Genomic DNA, 5740 nt, shown 5'->3' with positions numbered 1-5740 from the left:
TTATACTTGGTTTATTTGCCAAATTTTGTGAAAATTTGAAAAATTTTCAATTAAATGAAGTCAAAATCATGTTTATACATATTTATGAACGGTGAAAACTAGGTGATAATACCGAAATTATCGTTACCTCGGAAAGGACATAAATTGAGAAACAACCTAAAATGCTTGAATTCATTTAAGAATGGAATAGAGGAGAAAAAGGCAAAGAAAAACATAAATAAAAGCCAAGTGTGAGAAATTTTTACCAAACTATTCAAAACATATATCACATATTTTTGTACAAACAATTGAAAACACTTTTGTTTTGAACGATAATCAACTGTTTTACCCAATGAAAAGAAAGAATAGATGGATCTACACGATGAATCAATTCCATCATTTGAAGGAAGTAAAGTCTTCCGAAAAAGACACACGCTTCTTGATTTAGGTCAAGAAGTTGTCGTCCAGACCAGCTGTAGGTTGACGAAAAATCTAGAAAAGTCATCACTAAAATCGGCTGGAAATCCACGGACCTCAGCATCAAACAGGGTCGCCATGTGGTCAGATTTATCCTAACCATGAGAAGGATTTATCTCGTACAATGGGGGGCACCGTGCAAATTAGCATGATAAGACTAATAAATCAGATCCCCAGAAAGGATAATCTCCTTAAAGATTAAAAATCAGCTTTTAAGCCTGATATTACTCAATCCTTGAGATTGACCTTAAAGATTGAGAATTCAAACTCATGGAATTCGATGATATCTAAACTCGAGCTTGAACGAGAAAATATTTTGATCAAAAATACAAACTGATTTGTTTTCTGAAAACCCATTTTCAATGCGTTCATTACCATTGAACGTAAAATCCTGAAAATTTATCAAGATTCATTAGGTCACCTGAACCAAATCGGGTGTCAACCGTAAGAACGGTGGTTGCATAGCATGGTCGGAGACAGGACCTTGTGCCAGACCGAAAAAAAAATATAGGATGATCTTTACTATTTCTCCTACCAAGGATAGTACTAGCATCCGACACGTTAATAAGACCATAATCATCTGCATGTCACGGGACATTGCCTTAACAGTTTCTTGTTCATCGCTTTCCTTTACAACCGGACGGTAGTTTACCGAAAGGTAATATACGGAACAAGTAAACTGGATGTGTGCTTTCCGATACCGGGATAGCAGTGGATTACACGAACCTAAAAGTTTTTAGCCAAAATATTGATCCACAAATAAATTTTGCAACACCGATGGTGGATCAAATCAGAAAACTTATCTAGGGTAAAAGCTAGAATGAATTTTCAAAAGATCAAATGTTTTCATAAAGATCCAATTTCCTTAAGGATCTAAATTTTTATAGTCATGTGGGACTGTAAACCGCCTTTCAAATGTGCACTTTGCTTTGGAAACCGAAAGTAAATCGGCTATTTGATTGCAAGTGTCGTTGACCTAAACCTGAGGCAACTGTGGATGACACACCCACCTTTAACCACATTGTTACTATCATTGTTCATATCGCCGTATTGAAGTCACTGATGTACAAAGTGTGAAGAATAAAGAAGTGATTCGTGTGATGTATTATATTATTTCAAGACTGTATTGCTTGAGGACAAGCAACGCTCAAGTGTGGGGATATTGATAAGGCTAAAAAGGAACATATATTTCATAGCAAAATCCCCCAAGAAAGACAAGATTTTAGTTGCAATTGTTCCATTTTCGAGTAATATTCGTTTATTTTAAAAAAGTGCAAAGACAAAAGGCGAAAACGAAGATTTGAAGACGCAAAGGTCCAAAAAGCTCAAAAGTACAAGATACAATCAAAAAGGTTCAAATTATTGATGAAGAACGTCTAAAAATGACAAGAGTACAAGTTGCAAAACACAAAGTACACGATATAAAATAGTACGAAAGGGCGTTCGAAAATCCGGAACAGGGACATGAGTCAACTCTCAACGCTCGACGCAACGGTGTAAAAATTACGAGTCAACTATGCACAAGAATAAAATATAATATTTAAATAATTCATAATAAGAATAATATTAAATAATAAAAAGTTGTTAATTGAGCATAGTTCAGGGGTCGTAAATGAAAATTCAAATTTTCATTTCGCCTATAAAAGGCTTTGCAATTCATCGATTTAAAAAAACCCCTTTTTATCCCAAAAATTCAATCTCTCTCTCTCGTTTATATGTAACATAAATATATATATATTTATAATATTAATTTTAATTTTAATAATAATTTTAATTATGATTTAGTTAAGTTATGGTACGAATTAATTACGGGTTTTAAGTCAGAACTCTGTCCGTGTAACGCTACGCTATTTTTAACCACTGTAAGCTATGTTCTTCCTTTTTAATTTAATGTCTCGTAACTAAGTTATTATTATGCTTATTTGAGCCGAAGTAATCGTGATGTTAGGCTAAAATATTAAGATGGGGTTATTGAACTTTGGACCATAATTAAGGTTTGGGCAAAAGACCGACACTTGTGGAAATTGGACTATTGACTATTAATAGATGGGGGGTATTGTCTAATTGAGTGACAACTCATTGGAGTCTGTCGAACCTATCTTCAAATTAATTAACCTAATAATTAATAATGATTATAGTTGTCCTATTTAGTGACGTTCATATGGAATCTGTTATAATCATTTAATTAATCAATTGGGTTGGGTAATTGATTATTCATTCTGATCAAGTGGATGAATTAATATTCATAAACTAATTAAAACAGGGGTGGATTACATACAGTGATAACTGGTGTAATTGTTGACAGAAGTGATAACTGCGTCACAGTTTAAATCCTTAATCAGTTGGAATATTTGACTTCGGGTATAAGGGTAATTTGACTAGGATACTCGCACTTTATATTTATGACCGATGGACTATTATGGACAAAAACCAGATAGACGTATCAAATAAACCAGGACAAAGGACAATTAACTCATGGTAATAAATTAAAATCAACACGACAAACATCATGATTACGGAAGTTTAAATAAGCATAATTCTTTTATTGTATTTCTCATCGTATCTTTATTTACTGTCATTTTATTACTCGCAATTTTATTTACTGTCATTTTATTTATTGTCATTATTTTACGCACTTTAATTATCGTCATTTATCTTTTCGCTTAAAATATAGAATCGACAAACCGGTCATTAAACGGTAAAACCCCCCTTTTATAATAATATTACTACTTATATAATTATATATATTTTGTATAAATATAGTTGTTAAAAATATAGTAAGTATCACCAGCTCCCTGTGGAACGAACCGGACTTACTAAAAACTACACTACTCTACGATTAGGTACACTGCCTATAGTGTTGTAGCAAGGTTTAGGTATATCCCATCCGTAAATTAATAAAACTTGTGTCATATTTTGTAGTATTTCCTAGTAAAAATAATACTATTTCGTATCCTCACGCTACATCATCAAGTTTTTGGCGCCGCTGCCGGGGAACGCTAAAACGCTATATTTTTAATTTATATTTGTAAAAATAAAATTATATAAAACAAAGTAATTTTGGGGACAAGTTGTGTCTAATAGATTATTTTTTTTAATTAGTTTTTATAGATTTTCACTAGATTTCACTAGATTTTCACCCTTCTTTTTCTTTGTTTCTATCGTGACCACCAAAAGCAAAAGCAAAAGCAAAAGCAATGGGTCCCACTTCTTAATTGCCTACTAAAAATACCTTATTCATTTTCTTGGATGCTGTGCTTTAATAGAAATAAAAAAAAGAACGAAATGAGATTTGGTACAAGTTAATGACTGTAATTAATTTAATTGTTAATAAATCTAGTCGCAGATCATTTATATGAGATTTGGACTTATTTCATTTAAAAAAAAAACGTAAAAAAAAAACGTAAAAAAAAAAAAAAAACGTAAAAAAAAAACGTAAAAAAAAAAAACAAAAACGTAAAAAAAAAAAACGTAAAAAAAAAAAAACGAGTTTTGAGCCTGCATCAATTTTGAATCTGCATTATTTTGAGCCTGCATAGTTTTGAATCTGCATCAGTTTTGAGCCTGCATAATTTTGAATCTGCATCAGCTTTTGAACTTGCATTCAATTTTGAATCTGCACTCCCATTTTGAGCCTGCATATAAAAAAAAATTATTAAAAAAAATATTTTTTTAAGATTTTGTCTACAAAAAAAAATGTTTTTTTTTTTTTTTAGTTTTATTACCTTTAGATTTTTAGACTATAGTCGCAACTTTTAGTATTAAGTTTAGTTTTGCCATAGTTATTTTCTTATTTTTATTTTTCGATGCCTTTTACCTATGTATCAATTACAATTCCAATTAGTAATCTCTATTTGTAGTTTTAATTTTAAGATAGTGATAGTTATAAGGTTGGATTAATCGCGTGTTTTTAAAGTCTTATAAGCCACTCTTCGCCTTTTTCGTTTTTCGACACTTTTCGACGCGCAATCTATTTCTTCCTTATTTCTCGTCATTCTAGTTATAGGACATAGAATTTTATCTACATCTAATCTAATATTTCTTAAACGGAAAGAGAAATTATTTAAGCGGTTAAGTTAATAGACGTTGACATTTTTCTGGTTCGTAGTAATAGTTGGATTTGTACGTGGACCGGGTTGTTGGAGCCAAACAGTCCTCAATTATATTGAGACCAAACGAATCCTGCCCCTATGCTGCATCTTTTGGCTATTCGAAACGTGGGCAAAAATCAGAAAAGTCTATTAATTGGATAGCTTATTTAAGTTTTTCTTATTATTTTTATAACTAATAGGATATTCTGTGAATGCACCGAGCAAGACGTTCACCGCCTGTCATACGATCACCGCCTGTAACTCGATCAAGGCATTTAGCAAATATCGCCGCCATTGATTTTTCTTTAGAATCGTCATCTAGTCGACCAAATACTCAAATTTCCGATAATCCAGTTTTTGAAACCAACCTCACAATTGAGAATCCGGAGATTGCTGAGGAAGAAACCATTAAATCAGAAACCTCTAGTGATTCGGATACAACACTTCCAATCATGGAAAATCTAGAACCTCTAAGTATGGAAGATCGAATGAGAGCTAAGCGCACTGGCCAAGGTCACTCCATTATTAAACCAGAAGTTAATGCTCCAGATTATGAAATTAAAGGACAAATTCTACACATGGTAACTAATCAGTGCCAATATAGTGGTACAGCGAATGAAGACCCGAACGAACATCTTCGTACGTTCAATAGAATTTGTACGCTATTCAAAATCCGAGAAGTGGAGGATGAACAGATCTATCTCATGTTGTTTCCCTGGACTTTAAAGGGAGAAGCCAAAGATTGGTTAGAATCGTTACCTGAAGGGGCGATTGACACATGGGATGTTTTAGTTGAAAAATTTCTTAAACAATTCTTTCCGGCATCCAAAGCCGTGAGACTTCAAGGAGAAATTGTTACGTTCGCGCAAAAGCCAAATGAAACATTATATGAGGCATGGACAAGATTCGGAAGGATGTTGAGAGGATGTCCTCAACACGGTTTAGACACTTATCAAATAGTACAAATATTCTACCAAGGTGTCAACGTTGCTACACGGAAAGACATCGACATAACAGCTGGTGGTTCAATTATGAAGAAAACCGCAACTGAAGCTTACAAAATTATTGATAACACAGCCTCCCACTCTCATGAGTGGCATCAAGAAAAAGATATTTTTCGTTCATCTAAAGCGGCTAGAGCCGATTCTAGCCATGACTTTGATTCCGTTTCCGCAAAAATAGATGCTTTCGAA

General features: G+C 33.0%; 1 non-coding gene across 1 annotated transcript; it reads right to left on the bottom strand.

Moving 5' to 3' along the window:
- Positions 1-5383: 5383 nt before the first annotated feature.
- On the bottom strand, positions 5384-5490 carry LOC139895348 (small nucleolar RNA R71). Its single transcript, XR_011775804.1, has one exon. It is a non-coding gene; the product is annotated as a small nucleolar RNA R71 (small nucleolar RNA).
- Between the last annotated feature and the right edge of the window lie 250 nt (positions 5491-5740).

This window comes from Rutidosis leptorrhynchoides, chromosome 2 (assembly GCF_046630445.1).
Source record: "Rutidosis leptorrhynchoides isolate AG116_Rl617_1_P2 chromosome 2, CSIRO_AGI_Rlap_v1, whole genome shotgun sequence".
NCBI lineage: Eukaryota > Viridiplantae > Streptophyta > Magnoliopsida > Asterales > Asteraceae > Rutidosis > Rutidosis leptorrhynchoides.
The sequence above is the reverse complement of the archived record's forward strand: the minus strand, read 5'-3'. Positions and strand labels throughout refer to the sequence as shown.